The 23,806-nt window shown below is 50.1% G+C and overlaps 1 long non-coding RNA gene across 2 annotated transcripts; it reads left to right on the top strand.

Moving 5' to 3' along the window:
* Positions 1–562: 562 nt before the first annotated feature.
* On the top strand, positions 563–12,168 carry LOC111759045 (uncharacterized). 2 transcript variants are annotated; one of them, XR_011645316.1, is made up of 3 exons: positions 563–870; positions 3,073–3,234; positions 11,717–12,168. It is a non-coding gene; the product is annotated as an uncharacterized lncRNA (long non-coding RNA). The 2 variants fall into 2 exon arrangements; XR_002793143.3 differs by lacking the exon at positions 11,717–12,168 and adding an exon at positions 4,011–4,674.
* Positions 12,169–23,806: the final 11,638 nt, after the last annotated feature.

Here is a 23,806-nt window from a genome sequence, read left to right as displayed (position 1 = left end):
CATTCCACCTCCGGGTGCATTCCCTTTTCTGTCTGTGAAATATTGCCCAGGACTGATGGGACTTCAAGTGAGACCACAATCAAACAGCCGCTATTTATTGAGCAGCTACTATGTGCCATGCACTGTTGTAGGCACTTCGGAATAACTGCACAAAACCGATGAAAATTCCTGCCTCCTCGGAGCTTGCACTCTAGCTGGGGGCTACAGACCAGAAGCAAAAACCACAACAAAGAAGAAGATTACACAGAATGTTGGAAAGTGATAAAGCTAGAGGAAAAAAAAAAAAAAGAGGAACAGAAAGGACGGGCATGAGGATCAGGAAAGTGAGAAGTGAGTGGGCAGGTGCAGCTGCCTGGGTTTACTATCGGAGAAGACGACCCTGGAGCCAGCACTTGGAGGCAGTGAGGCATCTCCAAGGCAAGAGTGTTCCAGACAAGGGCAGAAAAGGGGTGGAGCAGAGGCCCTCAGGGGGAGCAGCCAGGCTTCTCACAGCAATATCCCGGCATCCGGGACGAGGCTGAAGCAGAGTGAGCCAGGGCTGCGTGGCAGGGAAGACGTCAAGAGCGAGAACTGGGCCAGACCACAAGGGTCTGGTAAGTTCCAACTTAGAGCTCTTCCTCCCAGTGAAAGGGGAACCACTGGCACTGGGAGTTTTTGAGCAGTAAATGACATTGATTGGACTTGAGTTTTGTTTTTTTTTTTTAAAGAGGTCCTCGGACTTGAACCTGGGACCTTGTACATGCAAAGCAGGTGCTCAATCACTGAGCTACACCTGCCCTGCAGAGGCCTGGGAGTTTCAAGGCTGCTGTGGGGGCCGTGTTGAGAGGCAGTGCCCCAGGGGCTGCTGTGGAACCCAAGCCAGAGAGGACGGTGAGAAGTCGGAGCGTGCGGGGTTTATTTCAGGCGAGGGAGCAGGATTTGTCTGGCAGATTGCATGTGGCGTGTGAAAGGAAGAGGGATGTCAAGAAGGGTGCCAGGGAGTTTGGCAGAGCTATTGGAAGAAGGGAGTAACCCAAAATGGGATGAGGAAGGCTGGGGGAAGGGGGCAGATTGGGAGGGCGGGACTCCGACTTAGGTTTGGATAGAATGATTTTTCCAAGAGAAGAGGTTAGGTAGGAAAGAGGCTGGAGTTTAGGAAGGTAGCTCTGAAGGTGTGAATTTGGGAGTTGCCAGACAGATAACATTTAAAGCTGAGAATACCAAGGGAGGGAATGTTGGAGAAGCTAGGACGGAGGCCTGGGGCACCAGAACATGGAGAGGGCAGGGCAAGGAGATGGCTGGAGCAAAGGGGGCTGAGAGGAGGGCAGGAGGGTGGCTGGACAGTGCCCCCCGGAGCCAGAGAGGACTGGGCTTCTTGGAGGCGGAGGACTTCCTTGTGGATTACATGTAATGTGCTGAACTGATTTGGCTGTGACTTGAAAGGCATTGGCGAAAAAGCGCTCTAAATTTGTCGCTCAACTCACTCTGGAGTTTAAGATGAATCTAGAATGACACATCTAAAAAAAGTTGCAGGGCTGTGTGCAGGATTGTCTTTCAACTGATGGCACCGCCTTCAGTGCAACCAGAGTTTGAGCCAGTTAGATAAAAATTAAAAGCTAACTATGTATATGCTAGGCCCTGGGCGAGCGGCTGGGGTTTCACTGATGAATAGGAGTGTGGTTGTGACTTTGACATCCTCGCAGTCTGGGGAGGAGCCGGTGGTGGACAGACAAGTCCATCTAGCCCAGCGCCCCGAGCATCCAGCCAGGGAAGGAGGGAGAACCCAGCTTAGATCTTGCAGTGTGGAGTCCTCGGCCACCTGGGCAAGAGCCATTTTCGTGGAGGGTTGGGGCAAAAGCTTGACGGATGTGGGTTTAAGGCAAATGGGAGAAGTGGAAACTGCAAGCAAAAACAACGGGAGGTTTGCCGCAAAGGGAATAAAGAAAAGGAACAAAGTAAGAGGTAGCTGGAGGCAGGTGGGGTGGGGGAGGCGGGATCCAAATAACCAGGGGTGCATGAGCGAAATAAACACTTAGAAGCTCTGATTTAGCGGTGGTGGTGCCAAGATGGGCTGGGGGAGGCGGACAGGGGTGGAAGATCTCCAGTGTCTACTCCCATGATCTCCATCTGTCACCCATGCACGGCTCACAATCTAAGTGCAAACTTTGAGCCTGCCCTGCCAACTGCAAATTTGGTAAATTCAAGACAGGGCTTGGGCGTGTGCATTTTAAAAATAGCTCCCCCAGCGATGCTGCCAGAAAGGCAGTTTCAAGGCAACCACTGCTAGGGGCATTTCCCACCTGCGAGGCTTGCTGCAGGGAACCTTCTCCTGTGACCAACTTTCTTTTGGATGGGGGGACAGCTTGGCCTAGAGAAGAGAATGGGTCACTCCAGGTTCACTCCTCCCTCCACTGAACGAGCTGCTTCCCTCTTTGAGCCTCAGTTTCCTCCCTCACAAAATGGGCAGGCTTTAGTGTAATGGATGGCACTGCTTTTATGTTATCGATTTGCCCTCCTTCCGGTCTTATCACTTCTCGCTTCCCAGGGGAGCCCTTCCCTACGGGCAGTGCGTGTGTTTGGGTGGGGCCGCCTCCTGGAGGGACGCTGGAGGCAGATCCCGGATGGGCATGTGACGCAGAGCTGGCCAGTGAGGGCCAGAACTGGGGCTTTGGTTGACGTGCTCTCCTTAGCTAGGAGCTTTGGGGTTACAGGTCGGTGGTCAGCGTGTGCCCACACAGGGACATTATGCCTGGGAAGGAGTCAGCATAGTGGAAAGAAGGGTTAGGAGAAGAGAGATCAGGAAAAAGTCCAGATGTCATCCAGTTAGCCCCGGGACCCCGCCAGACCTCAAAGCGAGGTCCACTACAGATCAACTGCTAGTGGAGTCCCCCTTTTTTCGCCGAGGTCCATGTGTTTTCTGTCGCTGGAGGCCTAGGACAACCAGCAACCACCGAGTCTGAAGCCTGTGGCTTGATGCTAAATATCCTAACACTGCTATGCTTGTCAGCACTTGGCGACTGGTTTGGATCCTTTTTGGGTTCTTATACTTTGAGTTGGACTCTTGCTCTTACTTTCTTTTATCACTCCTCACAGCCTGGCCCCTGGAAACAGCTGGCATGCTTGGACCAGAGAAAATGTGTCGTGTTTGCCTCAAGTGGCTACTCTGTTTTAATTGGCTGCCCGGAGTGCTGGCTGAAGAAATCAGTGGGAAGGCATGCTGTGCTCGATTAGCAATGTCTGCCACGGGAGTCGAAGGTGAGTGCAGGTGCCTATGCTACATCCTTGCCAGTGTGAACTCCTCTTTTACAGATGTCATTTGTTCTAAATCAATAAAGATGGGGTATCATGGCTGTGTGCCCCACGGACACAAAATTTTCCCAGATTGGTGCTACTTCTTCATCCAAACTGGAAATTGGAGCACTGGACAATTTGTGGCCAGAGGTGACTGAGGCTCCCAGAGTGGAGGGAAATTAGCAAGGGACTTTGGGGCAGTTAGACAAAGGTGGCTTACAACCTCAGCCACTTGCTGGGTGACCTTGGGCAAGTCACTGCCTTCCCTGGGCAGCGGTGGCTGACACCTCGATATGAGGAGTTCAGTGAGGGCAGGGCTGGCAGAGGCACTGGGACTTTGGGGCCCTCTTGCCCTTGTAGTTAATATTCTGGTGACTTTGACCTACTTGCCATTCCCCAAACACATCATATTGCCTCTTTGGGAGGTTTGTCTCCCCATGTGAGGTGCCAGCCTTACCAGCTGTGGTGGATTGAGTTATGAGCCAGCATTAGGCAGGTTCTTGGTCTTGATTTGCATTCCTGCGGGTGTGACCCCATCAGGAAAAGTACCTTTTTAAGATGTTATTTTAGTTAAGGCATGAGCCAGCTGAATGACAGTGGGCCTTAATCTAGATGGCCAGATTCCTTTTTTATAAGCAGAAGAAATGCACATATTTTTATAGAAAGTCAAGGGGAGTGGGGGCTGGAAGTTGATGGAATCTGGAAAAGAAAGGAGAGGACATCGCTGTGTGATGTTTCAGAAAGCCAGAGAACTCGAGGACGTCAAGCCGGCCAGAGCACTGCCCACCCGGGGAGGAAGCCAGCCTTCCAGTGAAAACTGTGTGCCGGTAAATTCCTGTTGCTTAAGCCAAAGCCAGGAGGAGGTATCTGTGGTCCCAGCCTGGCAAAACTAAGCCCGAACTCCTCACCATTCTGCAGGGCCCCACTCACATGTCCCCTCCTCTTCCTCAGCAGAGGGAGTCACAGCCTCCCCTTGGGTTGAGCCTTGCTGTTGTGTGCCTGACTCTCTCTCTCTCACCAGGCATTTCTGGGTCTGATTCAGCCCATGCCCCAGAGCTTGGCACCTGATCTGGCACAGAGCCAGTGCTCAGAGTTTGTTGAATGAAGTAGTGAATGACATGAGTTGCTGAGAAATTGGGAAAAGGCCGTCATTCCAAGGAGTTTATTACCTTGACCTTCCTTCTTCCCTCCTTCTCTCTTTCCTTCCTCCCCCTCTTCCCTTTCTGGGCTAGAGGGGGTGGGGAGGCAGCACAGGCTCCTTTACCCTCCGAAGTCTGTGCAGCCAGAGACTCTCCAAAGAATCAATCAGAGGCACTGTTTACATGCTAAAGCCTGTTTTTCTCTGAACTTCCTGAAATTGGACTGAATGTGCTAAATACATAATGAATCTGCTAAACTCTTTAATGCAGTTGCAGTACTTATTGATTTCCTCGTTGATTACATATAATCTGCTGAACTGATTTGGCTGTGTGACTAGAAAAGCATTGGGGAAAAAATTCTCTAATTTGTCACTCAACTCACACTGGACTTAAAGATGAATCTAGAATGACACATCCAAAAAAAGTTGGGGAGCGGATGTGGCTTCCCACATGGGAGGTCCCGAGTTCAGCTCCCAGTGCCTCCAAAAAAACCCAGAAACAAACAAGCAAACAAACGAAAAAAACCAATTCAGGGGAGCCGATGTGGCTCAGTGATTGAGCTCTGGCTTCCCACATGCAAAGTCTGGTGTTAAATCCCTGGCCCCACTACCTCAAAAAAAAAACAAAAAAAAAAAATTGCAGGGCTGTGATCAGGACTGTCTTTAAACTGATGACACCACCTTCAACAACGCAACCAGAGTTTAAGAGCCAGTTTTAAAAAAATTTAAAAGCCAATTATATGCCAGGCCCTGAGCGAGTGGCTGGGGTTTCACTGATGAATAGGAGTGCGGTTCTGGGGAGGAGCAGGTGGTGGACAGAGGAATCCACAAGTGCTTACAATGCAGAGAACTGGGGCCCAGGGGAAGAACAACGCATTCCATTTGTGAAGGTCAAAGAACTCTTTGGAGGGAATTTGACCTTCAAGCCGGGTGTGGAAAGACGCGCAGGTGCTTTCCAGCAGGCCAGGCACAGCGGCCCTCCTGCCTGCCTTCCCGTCACCCTTCCTCGGTAAAAACAGCCAGGTTTTCTTTGAGAACTCTGCCACCCCCACCCCACAGCAAAGGCGTGGGCCGTCACCTCCTGGGCACCTCCGCTCATCATGATTTCTTACCAGGCCAGAGCAGGGCGAGCTGAGACATCCCCAGACCAACCCTGACCTTCTGCCGCGGCCATTCAAATCAAAATGAGAAGTCCTTGAGGGACAGTGTACTACCCAGGGAGGGGCCTGCTCCCTCACACCACCTCCAGCTCCAGAGGAGGCCTGGAGCTTCTCTGCCTGGTCAGCCCCGAGCCACGGCCGGCCTTCCACGGGGCCTGTGCCTAGCACTCCCACGTTGGTATCTCCCACACCGAGCAATGCTGCTGAGCTCCAAGCTCGAATATCCCACACGCCCAACACGGCTGTTCAGTTGTCTAATGGGCACCCCCGAGGTAACATACAGAACATATATCTGGATTCCCACTCCTCTTCTGTCCCAGCTCCCTCACCCTGGACAACAACCAGTTTCTCTATCTCAGTAAAGAGCATCACCATCTATCTTTTAGCTGAAGTTAAAGATTACAGATTTCATCTGTCAGATAGTTGTCACCTATCTGTTTGGTTCTCTCCCTACCCCTCTGTGGTGATTAACTCACACGTCAGCTTGGCTCCATTATGACGTCCAGTTGTTTGGTCAAAGAAGCACTGGCCTGATTGAGGGGTTTCCAAGATGGGATTTGCATCTACAATCAATTGACTGCATCTACCACCAACAAAGGAGACTGCCCTCAGCAACATGGATAGTCTCTTCCTCCAATCAGCTGGAGGTCTTAAAAGCAGGAACTGAGGGTTTTAGAAGTCAGTAGAATTATCTGGACTCAACCTCAGTATTGGCTCTTGCTGGAATTTCCAGCCAGCCAGCTTCTTCTGGTGAATGTGGACTGAGGACTTTGGCCTCACCGCTGTCAGAATTTCCAGCTTAAGACCTGCCCTATGGAGTCTGGACTTGCCAGCCCCTATGGTCATGAGAGCTAATTCCTTGTAATAAATTTCTTTACATACGCATATATGTGTGTGTGCGCACACACACACCCTATTGCTTCTGTTTTTCTGGAGAACCTGACCAACACATCTTCCAGTTCCTATCCATCCTCAGGTCCTGCTGGTGCCACCAACCCCACCCCACCCTGCCCTACCCCGACCCACCCCCAGTTCTCTTTTGAACCCACCATTTTCCTTCCATATTGACTCGGCTTAGATGAAAGTGTCCTCTCTCACCTGAACCCTGCTAGCATTTTTTAACTCTGACCTTAGACTTCTCTCCCCACTGCCTCACTGCTCTCCCCCTGCTTAAAACCCTCCCAGGGCATCCCCTGGCATCTGAGACACGAGCCAAATCCCCTTGGCCCCCTCCCACCTCCCCATCTTCCCTTTCTCCCCTTCTTCCGGCCACCCCTGGCAGTCGGGCCTTTCAGGTCCTGGAGCCAGGACACCCTCAGGGTCTCTGTGCTGGAAGCGACCTCTGCCTGGGGTGGGCTGTGTTTTTTCCCCCATCTTTATCCGGTGGCTCTTTTCCATCATTCTGGATTCCGTTTCAGCTCAAAGGTCAATTCGGGACACCTTTCCCCCCCACGCCAAGGAACTCTCTGCCGTTACCCAGTTTTCTTGTCCTCAAAGCAAACGCTGCTGTTAGATCACATGGAGGTCGTTTGTTTACTGGTCTGGCATCTGTCTTTCCCGTTGGAATGAGGACTCCAGCCGAGCAAGCTTTTGTCTGCTTGCACACAGCTGTGGCCTCTCCACCCCGCGGGCTAGGTCGACTCACGTACCCCAACGAGCACGTGTTCTTCATCTGAAGCCACGTCCCTGCGGGGACCAGCCCGTTGTAAACAAGGCCTCTTGGAGATGTTATTTTTAATTAAGGTGTGGCCCAGCGGAATGCAGAGGGCTTTTAATCTGTATTACAGGAGGCCTCATAAAAAGAAGAAGCCAGGGAAGCGGCTGTGGCTCAATCAGTTGGGCCCGTCTACCATATGGGAGGCCCTGGGTTCGAGTCCAGGGGCCTCCTTGTGAAGACAGGCTCGCCCGCACCCCGCGGAGAGCCGCCCGCCCACGAGCGCCGTGGAGAGCTGACTCAGCAAGTGATGCAACAAAAAGGAGGCAAAAAACACAGAAGAGTGTGCAGCGAATGGACACAGAGAGCAGAACAACAAGCAAGCTGCAAGGGGGGAGGGAAAAATAAATAAAAATACAGACACACAGAAGAACGCACAGCGAATGGACACAGAGAGCAGACAGCAAGCAAAAAGCTGCAAGGGGAGGGGAATTTAAAAAATAAACTAAAATATATAGGGCCAGACATCTTCACGGAGAGTCGCTGTGGTTTCCTGCTTCAGCAGTGCTTGAACGGAACCGGCGCTCGCCCCTGTCGGCCAGCCACCCCCAGCTGCCTGCCCCCGTCCGTCCAGTGTCGCACAGACGCCACCGCCGCTTCTCAAGCGCCCGCCGTGACGACCACATCCCCGTCGCAGGTGCCCCAGATGGACAACCAGGACGAGGCCGCCATCCACCGCCAGGCCCACCTGGAGCGCGACACCTCTTACCTCCACCTGTTGATGTCTTACGACTTTGACCGTGATGATGTGGCTTTGAAGAACTCTGCCAAATATTTTCTTCACCAATCTCCCGAGGAGAGGGAACATGCTGAGAAACTAATGAAGCTGCAGAATCAACGAGGCGGCCGAATCTTCCTTCGGTAAATCGGGAAACGGGAACGAGACGACTAGGGGAGCGGACTGAATGCAGTGGGGTGTGCGTTACACTTGGAAAAAAGGGTGAGTCAGTCACGACCGCAACTGCACAAACTGGCCACTGACAAAAACGACCCCCTCTTGTGTGACTTCATCGAGACCCGTTACCTGAATGAGCAGGTGAAGTCCAGCAAAGAACTGGGTGACTCCCTAACAACTTGTGCAAGACGGGGCCCCGGGTTCTGGCTTGGCAGAGCATCTCTCTGACAAGCACGCTCTGGGAAGCAGTGATGATAGAGCTAAACTTTATGCAGGCCTCCCCAGAGCCACAGGGCTGTGCATGTGTGTTGGGTTTACCTTTTCTATAAGTCTTATCAACGTCTACCAAGTTCTTTCATTGGTACCATTCCTTCAGATAAAGTTATTTGGTACCCCCCCCAAATATATATATATACATACATATAGGGAAGCATCTTTAGGACACTGTTTTACACAGTAGTATTAAAAAAGAAGAAGGAGGAGAAAGGAGGAAGGAGGAAGGAAGAAGGAAGAAGGAAGAAGGAAGAAGGAAAAAGCAGCAGCCAGAGGGGAACAGATGCAGCTCAGGGGTTGAGCGCCTGCTTCCCGTGGACAAGGTCCTGGGTTTGATCCCCGGTACCTCCTAAATACAAAAAACAAACGCAAAAACCAGCTCTGATCGGGGAGTGGATGCAGCCTAGGGGTTGAGTGCCTGCTTCCCATGGACGAGGTCCTGGGTTCAAGCCCTGGTGTTAACTGGATTTTGTTTAGGTTCTTGACTTATGCTGCAGAAATGAATTTCAAGAGCATGCAGGGTGAGTTAGGCCAGTAATTTATTCAGGTAGAGAGGGAAGAGAAATGGGAGATCAGGGGTCCCAGGTAGAGAGGAAGGAGTTGAGAAGTGGTAAAGCAGGCTGATTTACAGGCTACAATTTCCCATTATAGATTATAAATGCCCGGGTTTACCTGTGTGGCCACATGGCAAAGGAAAAACGGCGACAGCGGCGGCGCAGAGGGCAGGACTGGGTCCAGAGACGAGAGCAGAGAGTGAGAGGGTATTCGGGCCCTGCCCGGCTTGTTGAACTGTTAATTATTCCACCCTTTGCTAACGGCAGGGGAGGGGCTCCAGCGGTTCACTGTTTGATTGATCACCCACCCATCGATTCCCCCTGAGGGCCCAGTGATAAAGTCCCTGGGGGGCATCCGGGCTTCTCCTGGCTTCCAGGAGGAGTCTGTTCTGGGTAGCAGAATCTGGGGGAGGGTCTCCCAGCAGCCATCTAGGGGTCATTGATGTCCACGTGGACTCTGCCAGGCTCCAGATCGTCTGTTGATCCCCTAGCTTACTAGCCGGCTTCACTGGTACCTCCCAAAAAAGAAGAAACCAGAGAAAGACACGAGGAGAAGCCAGAAGCCAGCAGAAACGCGAGGAGCGGCCACCTGGAGAGTGAGAGCGGCCACGTGGCAGGGGGCAGGGGTCCTGCCAGGGAGCCCGGGGTGGCGGCAAGCCAGGCCCGGGTGCCAGGGACTCCAGGAGAAAGCAGGCCCTGCTGAGCTCTTGAGTTTGGACTTCTTCCAGCCTTGGAATATAAAGAGAGTGGCTGCTAGGGGTTCAGAAGGGAGGGCGTGGGCATTTTTAGGGCAATAAAACCGCAATGATGGACACGTGACATTATGGATTTGTCAAGGCCTTTAAAACTGGACAGCACAAAGCGTGAACCATAATGTGAACTTTGGTTCGTAGCGGTGCTTCAATATTGGTTCATCCATGGCAACAAATGTACCATGATAATGTGTGACGTTAACAATAGGGGAAACTATGTGTGTGTGGGGGGGTAGATTCTATGGAAATTCCCTCTACTTTTTGGTGTAAGTTTTCTGTAAACCTAAGACTTCTCTGAAAATAAAGTTTATTATTACCAAAAAAAGTGTGTACGTGCGTGCGTGCGTGCAGGCACACAGGGTCCTGCGGGGAGTGGGTGAGGTCGTGGAGTTCCGTCGAAGACAGCTCTCACAGCGACTCCGCCCCTCTTTTACAAAGAAGCCCAACAGAAATGATTTCCAAGGCAACTCTCTTTGTCTCTAGTCTGTAGGGAAAGAAGACGAAAATCAGGAACTCCCAGGAGAGGAGAAAGGGTGGGAGGGGGAATTGAGAACTTCATCAAAGTCCAGCCAGCCCTTGTGAGATTGCAGGGTGAGCGTCCCGTTGGTCGAGATCTTGGTAAAGGGGCAGATGCCGGGTGGGGGCGGGGGCATCCCCAGAGATTCTGGTTTCGCAGGTCTGGGGTGACATTTCGATGTGTGAATCTAATTTTTTTTAAAAGAGATACCAGAGAATGAAGCTGGGACCTCGTACATGCCAAGCAGGCGCCCAGCCACTGAGCTCCACCCGCTCCTCTGAATCTACGTTTTAACCATCGCCCCTTGGCGATTCTGACACAGGAGATTGGCCCCAGACCAGAGAAACCCTGAGCCAAACCAAGTCCCACCTGATGCCTCAGGGTCCTCTGTAGCATCCCCTCTCCAGCTTTCACCCTCCCTCTGATATTCTTAGGGATGGGAACTCTATCTTTGGACATCTAAGACTTTTAGAAAAGTTTTTATTCCTTTTGAGGCGGGGAGGGAAAGGCCATTCAAGGTACAGGCATATATAAAAGCAAAGAGGAAGGAAAACCTGGCTTGTTGCTGAAGAACAAGTACGATAAAACCTCTGGAGTTTTGATTATAGGAATATGGAGAGCCTCACAGCTGAAACTGAAGGTCAAAGGCAGATCACAGGGGTTTTAGATGCCGAGTAGAATTTGGACATTGTGACCAGACACTGAGGACTTGTGGAAGATTTTTCAGCAGAGAACTTCTTACCCAAACCAGCACAAGCAGGATATGAGTACTGTTTGAAATAGCTTAATCCGGGATTCAATTTCTTTCTCTCCCTTGCTCTTGGATATACTTCCTCAGTTTTCACTCAATTACCAGTCCTCATGTCATAAAATGGCTGCAGCAGCTCCAGCCCCTACACCTCTTCCGTTCCCATCTAGGCAGAAAAAGCCACAGTATATTTCTTAAATTCACAGCAAGGGTATAAGGGTATCTCAATTGACTCCAGTTGGATCAGGCACCCATTCCTGACCCAATCACCTTAACTAAGGGAATATGAAGTTTTTATTGGCTGTGTCATCCCTGGAAGCAGGGGCGTAGTCATCTCTATAGGAAACAAGAAGACTGGCAGAGGAAGGTTGTCCCCCAGAAGGAGTCTTGAAGAGTTAGTTTAGAATTATTTATTCAAAGTCTGCAGAGAACTGCTCTGAGCTGCGTGTTGGGTGAGGCACTTTCCAGGGACTTTCTTTAACTCTCTAAAGTTCCATTTCCTCATCTATGAAGTGGAAATAATAATAAACCCTTCAAGGATTTTGAGAAGATGAAGCAGATGGTAGGTACTCAATTGATACATTTTTGCTCCTTCCAACAGGTCATAACCTTGAAACTGAAGTAAAGTGTTGCTTGAAGTGTTTTGCTGGCATTTGTTGACTAGCCTTATGACCCCCCCCCTTTTTTTTAAACAGGTGGGTATTCAGCATGTTTCTAAATTCCTCCTTTAAGGAACACCCTCATTAAAAAGAAAAGAAAAGAAAGAAGGAGAAAGAAAAGAAAGAAAGAAGGAAAGAAAGAAAGAAAAGAAAGAAAGAGAAAGGAAACCGATTATCTGGTGGCTTTTCCTTCTGCACATTGGTCTCAGCTCCCCTTCTGGGTCAAGGCCCCTCACAGGAAAAGAAAAAGAAAAAGAAAAAAGCTTTTCTGCTCACGAGTCAGATTAACCCCTTTGAAGATGCACACTTTTTTCCTCCTGAATTGGTATCTCCCCGCGCCACATTTTTTACTCTGTTAAAAAACTGCTAGAAAAGATTAGAAAGAGGAACAAAAGGCAGTGGAGGCTGTGAAAGGTAAAAACTCTGCACATTTGAATTCAATCTCCTCTTTTATTATGCAAATATGTCCCCTTTGATTCTGCCTTCAATTTGTGATTAAATGGAGACTCTTAGGATAAATGGGGCACAGATGCAGAAATAAAGTTTCAACATTTCCCAAGCCCCAGTTCCTCAGAAACCTAATAGTTGCCCTTCCCACAGCCCAAATTGTTTTCTTTTGCAAGTGGTCCATATTCCCTGGGGGAAAATCTTTTTTTTTTTTATTACAGTTTCCTTCTCAGAGCTAAAAAAAGAAAGTAAACCCTCTGTTTCCCTAAAGCTGCCTCCATCATCCAGGTTCAAATCTGGGTAATGTTTCCTGCCTGATAAAGGAAATAATGGCTCCCATTTTTACTGTGGGCCTTCTTTGTGCCAGGCACAGAGCCAAGGTGGGCACTTTTTATTTCTTTCCCAAAACATACTGTTTTTTTTGTGTGTGTGGATGTGTGTTTAAATTCTTATTCCCTTTTTGTCCTTACGATAGACCCTTAAAATTGGAAGCATACGCTCGGAAATTGCTTTCACTAAGGGGATTCCAATTTATCAGAAGCGAGTGAGAATATCTGGTCTCCAAACATTTAATAGCATTGGCTATTATCTTTTAAATATGTTATCACATTTTATTTTATCATTGTTTCTGTTTGGATTGCTTTGATTACCGGAGGATGAGAATTTCACCTGCATTTGCTAATCATTTAAATTTAATTTTGGTGAATTGTTGGTTTGGTCACTTTTTAACTTAGGGCCTTCATGTTTATTATTTGCGTGTGTGTGTTGTCCATTTGCTGTAACTCACGAGAGAACATTCTTGTACTTGCTCTATGAACCGCAGCCCACCATCCACAACAGGGTCTGCTGCGTTCCACAGTCTCGGGGCACTTGCCCTCATTATCCTCTTCTGGAGCTGGAGAGTCTGCGACTTCCCCAGGCCGGGTTCCTCTGCGCGCTGGCGGGGGGACGCCAGAGCCAGGACTTAAACCCAGGAGCTTCCGGGAGCTGCAGCCGCTCCAGGCCACGTGCTGAGTCACCCTGGACCCCAGTCTGGTTTCTGTGTCATTCTAGGCCCCAAGCTTCCAGAGGCAGAGCCAAACCTGAGGACTGACACGTGTTCAAAACAAAAAGCGTAACGTCCGAATGAGTGAAAATGGGCAGAAACGAGTCTGAGAGCGATGAGGGACAGGGCAGGGGCTTTGGACTCAGACATCGGGGCTCCCGTCCCACCCGTGCCAGAGGCTTGCCGTGTGGCTTCGTGCAAAAATAAGTCCTCCAACCTGCTCTGGGTCCTCCCTTCAGTCCTCTGTCCAGTGGTGCTGGAAACAGTCCCCTTTCTGGACTGCGGGAAGGATTAAGTAAAACAGCATGTCTGGGGAGACAAACATTTTTGGCAAAACCAGGACAACTGAGACCGGAAGGGGGTGCCATCACGGGGATACCAAGTCGCCCTGACTGTGGTTTGGCTCTAAGTGTGGGGATGGTTATCGCAGCCTCTCCAAGGGCAAAAGAGGACTCCTTCAGGGGGAGGGCGCTTGGGGAGCAGGTGCCAGGTCATTGAGTCAGCCTTCTTGCGCCCTTGTAGGGCAGGTGGAGGCGATGGACTCCTGCATCTTATTTTGTGTATTTGAATCCATTTCTGCCTCTTATGGGCTGGATGATCTTGGGCCAGACACGTAATCTCTCTATTCCTCAGATTTATTCCCTGCGAATTGGGGGATATTAATACCCAATCACGTGCGGTCTGTGAGGATCTCGTGCTAAGCACAGAAACCCTCAAAAATGGGTAGTGTCCCTTCTCTCCTTTGCAGTGAACTGTGGAGCCCCTTTAGAGATTTGTTGGAATTTAAATAGCACAGAAGACAACAGAATTGGATTGCGTTGGTTGTAGGTGCCTGTTATATTTAAGGGGGTAGTGTAAGAAAACGCACCCCGCTACGTGCGCTTGTTCCTGGCAATCACAATGGGAAGTGGAGCTGAAGCTAGGCGCACCCCACTCCACGTGCCAGCGGCCCAACTGAGCTGACGGCTCCCCTCCTCCAGCATCTGTATCTCCCTTCTCCGCCGACGGCGTCTCTCCTCACGCAGGTGCACCCAGAAGTACGCCGGGGCTTGTCGCTGGCTGTCTGTCGGTCACCCCATACGCCATGGGGCGTGGTAGCCTGGGGACCAGTGCCCCACCTCCCGTCCTCTCCTGGGATGCATCTGACGAGCATTCAGCAGAGGGCGCCCGTGGCCCGTGGCAGGAACCAATTCATAGCTATACTCTTTCCCAGCGTCTACTGTCCTCGGTTCCCCACTTGTTCTTCCTGGAATGGCCTCATGAATAAACTGTGAGCCCAAGACCCACTCTTTGAGGAACCCACACTCAGACGCCCACTGACCCAGTCAAGCGCTGGCTGGGCGCTGTGGCGCGCGCTTTGGAAGGACCACCGAGGGGATGCCCGTGAAAACCTTACGAGGCAGGTGCTGCTACGATCCCCATTTGACAGATGAGAAAACCGAGGCTCAAAGAGGTGAGTGATTGGCCCAAGCGCACACTGTGACTTTGCAGGACAAAGTACTTGGGCCAGGAGCACATTCTGGGGAGCGGATGCAGCTCAAGTGGCTGAGTGCCTGCTTCCCGTGTACCAGGTCCCAGGTTTGGTCCCCAGTACCTCCTAAAAACAAACAAGCAAACGAAGAAACCAACTCGGGGGAATCCATGCAGCCCAGTGCTTGAGCGCCGGCTTCCTCCGTACAAGGTCCTGGGTTCAATGCCCGGCGCTGGTACCTAAAAAGAAAGAAAGAGAGGTGGTGCCTTCGGTTCTGATACGTCTGTCCTGTCCATTGGACAGGAGGAATCGCTTATTCAGAAAAGACTTTGGCGAGCAGCTCCGTAGGGGGTGGCAGTGGGCTGGGAGCTGGGGACGGGCTGGGGAAGTTCTAGGAGACCCTGGAGACGTACGGGTCAAGCACCCAGGCCCACGTGCTGTAAATGGAGTTGGGATGCTGGTCCGTGAAGAGCTGCGATGGGCTCCCGAGGCTGACGGGACGTTATCCCTGGGTTCTGACGGCGTTGTTAGACGCATCTAAGGTGGTTCCTGCGTGTGGGCCGTTCGCCACATGCTTGACTCGTGGGGAGAGGGCTGTTCTTCTTGGGGCTAGAGGGACAGCTCCCTCGGGGCTCCCCTGCGAGGCAGGCACCCTGGGGACTGCCCCAGGCCGTTCTCGGAAGCACGTTTCTGACGTGAGGAGGTCGAGAGGCCTCACTCCTCCCCTAGTCAGTGGAAATCCCAAAACTCAGGGCTTTGGCCTTTGAGGCCCCGATGGCCTTGGAGAAACCCAGACAGCGCTTCCTTCCTTACATGCCAACTGTTTTCCTTTATAGGAGCAAACTCATGTCCCCAAGGCAGGACTTCGGGGACATTTTACTGAGGGAAAGCCCTTAATTTTACTTCTTACTAATGAATTCATAACCAGATTACTAGGAAACTTCCTTCTAAAATGAGACACATTCTTGGAAAGAGAGAGCCTTTTTCTTTTTAAATTTGGAGGAAACAAGAGTCTGGAAAACATGTAGGTGAAAGGTCAGAGCCATGAGTGTGCTGCAAAGCCACGGTGTGTCTCTCTTCCCCTTAGCAGGCGCCGCGGGCCCCGGCCTGGCTCCCCCTCTCACCAGCAGTGGGCGCTCGGGTCAGCCCATGCTCCTCCTGCTCCTCAGTTTGCTCATCTGTACGATGGGGATGACGGGTTCCCACCTCGTAGGATTGCCACAGGGACTAAACGGTGTTAGTCGAAAAATAACCAACTAAGCTGCAAGGCCACAAAAAGGCATTTCGTGGGGGGGTCTTAGAATTGCAATCGGGGAGTGCAGATTCAGGTGGCAACCCAAATCCCACCCTGCCTTGGCATTTCCAGGCAAGGTTTCTTTATTTTTTTGGCGGTACTGAGGATGGAACCCAAGACCTCGTACGCGGGAAGCAGGCGCTCAACCACTTGAGCCACATCTGCTGCCCGAGGTAAGGGTTTTGAAGGAAAAGAAGACAACACAAGCTGTTTGTGGTTGGTGGATATTTGGGGCACTCAGATCGTCCTTCGGGATGGCTGGCTGACCGGGCTCACGGTTTGTTCATGGTGTCTGGACATCCTTAGGATTTTCAGGACCATTGCTGCGCGAAGCCCTGCCTCCTGTGGCAGTTGGTGACATCTGGCTCAGACCCGACTAAGAGGGCCTTCCAGAATGGCCTCCCAACTCCATCTGAAATCTCTTAGCCATAGAAACTCTTATTACTCTTAACAATGGCAATAGACAGGCACCGCTGAGCACGTGCCTCGGGCACAGCCAGTGCTCAATAGAGGTAGTAGTGCGAATGCTTATTGGACGCAGTGCCTGGGAGAGAGAAGAGGAGGAAGAAGCAGGCTGGGCAGGGAAAACCTTCACACTATGGCGTACACCTGCCACTCAGCCAAAGCAGCATGAAGCTCTGGAGCAAGATTTTTTTTTTAAGAGGAACCCCCCATTGGGCAGAAATGGCCTGGTCGGGGGACCCCTGCTCTGTCACTGGCTGGTGGTTTGCCGGGAAGAGCCTAGCTCGGCTGGAACATTCTAACAGGAGGAAGTGGGCGACTGGCTGCCCTTCGTGTAGCTGCAAAGTGAGCTCTTTCCTGGCGGAGGGCTGGAGCAGACACCTCCAAAGCAGCCACAGGCTCCTCACCCACGCACCCGGGTTTCTAACCCCACTCAGGTGTGCAGCCTCCTGAGAAAGTCTCTAGCCACGTTGCGGGAAACCCCACCTGCCTTAGGCTCTTTTATGTTGTTTTTGTTTATTTATTATTATTATTATTATTTTTCAGGAGGTATTGGGGATTGAACCTGGGACCTTGTATGTAAGAAGCAGGTGCTCAACCCCGGAGCTACAACTGCTCCCTGTTGTTTAGAGGTTCCCGTATACCCCCTCCCCCTCACATTTCCCCCCGTTAACAACATCCTTCATTAGTGTGGTGTATTTGTTACAATTGATGAACACATACTGAAGCATTGCTACATGGTCCATAGTTTACATTACGGTTTACACTTTGCACCACACAATATCACAGGTTTTGACAAAAGGTGTGATGGCCTGTATCCAACATGGCAGTATCATGCAGGACAATTCCAATGTCCCGAAAGCGCCCCCACGTTACCCCTATTCTTCCTCTCCCTGCCCTCAGGTCCTCTGGCGACCACTGCCTTTACATCAGGGTTGCAAGATCTTCCATTGCTAGAATAAGAAAAAGTCTTCTTTGGTCCATGGTTGCAATTCCTGCCCTCACGAAGGACCACAGATGCGCGGCTTCAAACAACAGCAGTTGTTGGTCTCACAGTTCTGGAGACCAGAGGTTCAAAGTCAAGGTGTGGGCAGGATCGTGCTCTGCCTGGAACCTGACGGAGGCTCCTTCCTGTCTCTTCTGAGCCTCTGCTGGCTTGTTGGCAGGCGCTGTTGCTGGAGTGAAAATCGACACTACCTTTCGGGTCGTCAGCCCATTTACTTCTTGGGGTTACAGATTTAACTCTCTCTAGGCCTCGGTTCCATTACATGCAAAATGAGGGTAATAGAAACTCTCTTCCAGGGTTGGTGAGAAGATTAAATGGGATAATGAGCATAATGTGCTTATAATGCCTGGCACATCAAAAATAAGTTCTAAATACGGTTAGCTCTCATGATCATCGTCGTCATTGTCTTCATCAAGCACATTATCATCATCAAAATTTTAAATGCCCACATCCCATGACCTGGCCCCTCCCACTCCTGGGAACTCTCGTTCAGAAACAGCAGCACAGTAGCTTCACAAGCTACGTATAAAGATATTCATAGCAACTTTTCTCTTTGTAGTAGCAAAAACATGGACATAACTGAAATGTAGGGGAGTCATCAATGATAGGAATTAATATTTTGGAATTCTATGAAGAGCCATATAGTGCCTTGAAAAATACCCCTGTTAAGTTTTAAGGATGTTGTAGTACTACCTATAATAGGATTTCATTTTTAGAGACGATACACAGTCAAATGCATTCACAGGTATATGTTAGTGTAAACTTAGAGAAAGGTCTGGATGTCACATAGCAAGGTGGACACAGGGTTTAATTCCAGGCGAGGGGGTGGGGGGTGGGGTTAGGCAAAGAGAAAAGGGAAGCTATCACTTTATATGCTTTTGTGTTATCCTGGTTTATCCTATGAGCATGTGTTGATTTTTTGCTAATAAAATAAAGAGCTTTTTAACCCAAAGGAGCTCAGATCAGGGAGCTTGAGATACGAAGTAAGGCAGAGAGAGAAGTGCAAGGCAGAGCTGGGAAATGGGGTTGGAATGAATGAAGAAGGCAGGCGTGTGCCCAGGCTGGAGCCCGTTGCAGGGCTCAGGGCGCTGCCAGCTCCATTCATTCATCCTGGAACCTTTCAGAGCCACATTCCCCAGAAACAGAAACATCGGCTGTTTGCACTCAGCTCTGTTCCAGGCAAAGTAACTGCTCAATGAATGACAACCATCGCCGTCTGTAAATGGGCTCAAGGATGGTTGAGTAGATTTAAATGAGATAATAGGCAGCAATATTCCTAGCTGGGTGCTGGGTCTTTGCATTATTATAAAGCACCCCTCACCAACCCCCAAGTCATTAGAAGTACTTCAGAGCACTACTCTACCTCAAGCGTGGCTGCGCCTCCCAACCACCCAGGGAGTTTAAAATGCAGGTTCCGGGGCTACGCCCAGTCCTTTGGAGGCAATTGCTTTGGATGGAACCTGAGCAGTGGGATTTTTGAAAGGCTCCCCAGGAAATTCTGGAGTGAAGCCAAGGAAGAGAACCTCTGCTCTACATAAAAATGGGAGTGCCTTCTACTTTTGAAGGCAGGTGTCTCCACACGCAGTCCCTGCCCCAGCTCTCTCTTCCCCACTCTCAACTCCCAGACTTAGAAACACTCTGAACACCCAGAAGAGCCAGATATATTTTTTAGGAGGTACTAGGGATGGAACCCGGGACCTTGTACATGTGGGGCAGGTGCTCAACCACTGAATCACACCTGCTCCGCCCAGGCGGCTTTTTTGGGCATTCTCCCGCTTTTACTCTGGTGCAAGGCTCTGCCATATTTAGCATCTTGGGATTTCTTTCTTTTTCCCCACTGTTCAGGTTTTGCCTCGCAAAGGGACCCTGGGAAGCCGAGGTCGGCTCTGGAAGTGGGATACAGTCCTAAAACCTCTCTCGGTTGCAACATCCTCTTCTTCCTCCTCGGACTTCCCGATGTGACCCGGTCCCCTGGTGAGGAAAACTTTCTGCTCCATCCCGCATTCTTCCGGGACGGGCCTGGGCTGCCGTGCCTGCCGGGCCGTGGCGGGGAAGTCAGATCCCACGCTTCCTTCCTTCCTGCAGCCGCCCGCACCTCCACCTGCCGTTCCACCCACCCACCTGGAGAGCCATCCAACCTGGACCCTCTTCCCGCTCGGCTCAGGAAACGGGCCGGCTTCTTTCCTGGTATATTTTGGACCAAAAATTATTATTCAGGGTTTGTATTACAAGGGTGGGTCTTTTCCTACTTCAATAGAGTTAGTGCTTTGTTTCTATTTTTAGAGGTTAGAAAATTGGACTCTTATCTTTCCTGGAGATTGCATATATTATTTTTATAATCAGAAAAATGCGTTTTTATTTTTTAAAAAAAGGGAATAAGAGGGCAGAACTTGTTCTTGATTGCAATCAAACAATGATGCAATGATGAAAATGACTTACTGGCTCCTGGAAACCAGCTGAGAAGATTCTCCTGGACTACTAATTTTCACCACACTGGAAATGGTCTGTTGTTTTCCCATCTGAATAGTAAAGCAGAGAAATAAAAGAATAAGGGAAGGAAGTCAACCTTCCCATCATCAAGGCAACTATTGGACGCTGACTTAGGATTCTCCATGTATCCTTTTTCACCACGAGACTGCAAGGGTAGTTTTTATTTTAAAAAAATTTTTAGTAGATACAGGGGATTGAACCTGGGACCCCATACATCTGAAGCAGGAGCTCAACCACTGAGCTACAGCCGCTCCCCCAAAGGTAGGCTTTATTGTTCCCATTTTACAGATGAGGAAAACTGAGGCTTCAAAAAGGAAACCGGCCTGTCCCATTTCACAAAAAGAGCAAATGGCAGGCAGAGCCAGGCTTTGACCCCTCTTCCACCTCTGCACAAGGCCTTCAGACGGAGCCTCACTTCAGGGTGAAGTCCGTGCTTCTTCTCTGGCCACTGAGGCGTCTTCCCACTCCCTGTCCTGCTGGCCAGGAGGCATCTTCACAGCTTACGACACCGGGCCAGTGCTCTGGTCTGCAGGTTTTAGCATGGGCGGTTCCCTCTGTCGAGAGCCTGCTTTCCTTCCTGCCTGTTTTCTGCTCCAGTTCCACCCATCCTCTGGTGTCAGCGGGGCATCACTTTCTAGAGCCCTCCTGCCTCCTTCCGGTCGCCGGGCCTGGAATCATGGATCCCTATCACTGAGCTGTGTCTGTGATCGCCCCGACGGCCAGGGCGGGGTCTGGTCCACATTGTTCTACGTCCCGCCCGCCCCCCACTCAGGGACCAGGTGCCCTGCACAATGCACCCCAATTAAAATGCACGTGGAGTGGATGGATATTTTCCTGCCTGTCTGGCACCAAACCAGGGCATCTTTCCAGGTTGCTGCAGCTGGGGAGGCCACGCCCCTCGGCTCCCTCCACCCTGGTCGGCCTGGTAAAGCCCGCGATCCGCCGAGATCACGGGGCGCGGCGCCCTGGGCCCCCTGCCGGCCGCTCCCGGCGGCGCCCCGCTCTAGCCGCGCCCTCGTGCGGGCAATGCTGCCCCCTGGCGTCGCCTCGCGGCGCTGCGGCTGTCTCCCGCCCTGGAGGCCTCTGGGAGCCCAGGGCCTGGCTCAGGTCTGACAGTGACCCTGAGGCAGGAATTCTTTCCGTCCTTTCCAGCTGGGGAACTGGACTCCAAGGGAGGCTGAATGACCGACTCAGGATGCCCCCGCTTGGGAGCGAGGGAGCTGAGCGCTGGCTCCAGGACTGCCCGAGGCTGCTGGTTGAAGCTGGAGCCCGCGGCGCTGGGTGAGAAGGAGCCACACTACTCACCAGCGCTGAACTTGACTTTTTTTGGAGTATAAAACAGATGCTTTTCAGAAACTCTGAGAAGCCTGGAGAAAACAACTGTCAACCATTTTGTGTACATCCTTTTAATGCGTCTTTTAGGCATATCAATGCATTTATTACTACACAATAAGGATTGTAAGGTGCACAGTTAGACAAATAACATTATGACCTGAGTTCAGAAGGAGAAGAAAATTGGAAAATCAAAACAACATGAAGGAGAAAATAAAAAAGCAGCTGCTATCCCACCACCTGAAGATAGCTTTTCTTCCCAATTTAATTTCTTTTTGTGATAATCCACTGCTATATCTATTATCTGGCTAATCTATATTTTTGACAAGAACTCAAATCAGAAATTTAGAGAAAATTCCCAAGGAAAGAACTATCTTCTATCTTGAATTACCCCATAATAGTTAAAATATTTAAGCTTCCCCCCTCCCCCACTGGAAACCTCTCTCCATCTTCTAGAAACACCCCCCCACATCCCCCCACCCCCCCACCCCACTCCCGCTCAGTCCCACCCCATCCCTCCATTCATGAAACTCCCACGGCGGTATCACGTGAACCTGAGTGTAACATCTGTGCGGTTAGACATGGACTTAATTTAAAGCACACATGTGCTTTGTCAACCTTGATGGATGCTGCCAAACTGCCTGGCGGAGAAATTGTAGCAATTTGCACTCCCACTAAGCGGTCCTCAGGGTGCCTGGTTTCCACCAACCTCAAACATGGAGCATTTAACGTTCTGTTAAATGGTTTTAATATAACAGGTGAAAATGAGTATCTCTGTTTTAGTTTGCAGTTCTTTGTTTCCCTGTGAGGTTGAATATATTTTCATTTGTTTTCAGCTACTTGTTTGGGGCAGGATTTTTGGTCACAGGAAAAAAAAAACCCATTTGGACTAACAAGCTCCCAAAAAGAAAAAAAAAAGGAAATGGTGTTTTTTTGTAAGAACTTAGGTCAACGAACCTAGGTCAACTCCATAAAAAAAAATCACCGCCTGGCCTTCTGGGAAGGGGCATGCCATCCACCCCGATTCCCAGCAGTCATTCCCTTTCTGATCCCTCTCTGAGGATGTCGGACGCCTTATCGCTGCCTCCCTCAGCCCATCTGCTCCACTTTCTTCTCCTCCATACTGGTCAGCTTCTCTGCACACTCAGAGGAGTAAACTTCCTCGGGGATTTCTTTAAGTTTTCTAAATAAAACATATCTTAGGGAAAATTGAATTAATGTAGATGTGTATGAAGTCAGATGTGAAAGTGTAATTCCCACCCCAATTGGATGATAATAATGATGATGATGATATGAGTTACTGAGCGTTTAGTATGTTCCTAGTATTGTTCTAAGAGTATTACATGCTTTCAAACTCCTTAGAACATTTGAGGAAGCTGCAATTATTCCTCAGTCTATAGATGAAGAAACTGAAACAGAGAGAGATTAAGTAATTTGCCCGAATTTGCTAATATTGTCAGAACCAGGGTTCGAATCCAGTCAATTTGAATCTTCACACACACTCCACAAATATACATTTTCAAAAACATAGTTTTCTAAAAAATAAAAATTAATATCACACCGTTAACTTTCTGTGTTTTTTCCTGTATGTAAACAGTTACCTGATTCTTTTTTTTTTTTTTTTGAGGTACCGGTGCCAGGGATCAAACCTGGGACCTCGTTATGTGGGAAGCTGGTGCGCAACCACTGAGCCACATCGGCTCCCCTGAGTTGGTTTTTTTCATTTGTTTGCTTATTGTTTGTTTTTGTTTTTTAAGGAGGCACCAGGAACCGAACCCAGGACCTCCCATCTGGGAAGCAGGCGCTCAACCACTTGAGCCACATCCGCTGCCCTCATCTTTTCAGTGGAGTGATGTCCCAGAGGACCCTGGAGGTGATGGTGGCAGGATTAAAAGGAACACTATATGCAAAAAAAACACTTAGAAATTGTAAAATGCTGTCCAGGACGCGGCTATAATACTCCTGTCAGTCCAGAAGCCGGGAGGTACAGTGGGAAGAACTTTGGAGTTGGTGAGCCCTGGACTGAGGATTAACCTAGACCCCACGTGTACCGCCCCAGGCACTCTTTCTACTCCAGAAACTCCCCGGGCCAGTGGTGTCGAGGCCACGGTCCCTCAGTCCCTCCCCTCATGGAGGAAAGGGCTCGCTCTAGAACGTTCTGGAACAACGGTGACGAGTTGGTCGCTCACTGTCATTTCCCCTCCAGGTTCCCAGGGATCACGCTCATTTCCAGCTCAGTTCTCATAAAATCTCAACTTCCCTTTCCTTTCCACATCCTGGTGATGGTCTCTCTGTCACACAAAATGGATTCTTTTCAAAAATTGGATGGGAGCTGTAGCAGTTTGATATTTATGAATTCCAAAAAAGATATTTGATTATGTTTGTACACTGGTCTGTTCCTCTAGGCATGTTATCTTTTGATGGTATGAGATTCACCTGACATGCCTTTGATTAAATTTTGTTCAGATTAGGGCTTTGATTTGACCACATCATGAGGGTGGCTCAGCTCGAGTCCCCACCCCCTTGGTGAGCTATATAAAATGGACACTCAGCCAAGGAGACACACAGAAAGAGATACA

Source organism: Dasypus novemcinctus, chromosome 2, assembly GCF_030445035.2.
Source record: "Dasypus novemcinctus isolate mDasNov1 chromosome 2, mDasNov1.1.hap2, whole genome shotgun sequence".
Classification (NCBI taxonomy): Eukaryota; Metazoa; Chordata; class Mammalia; order Cingulata; family Dasypodidae; genus Dasypus; species Dasypus novemcinctus.
Note: the sequence above shows the minus strand (reverse complement) of the source record. Positions and strands in the feature narration are given on the sequence as shown.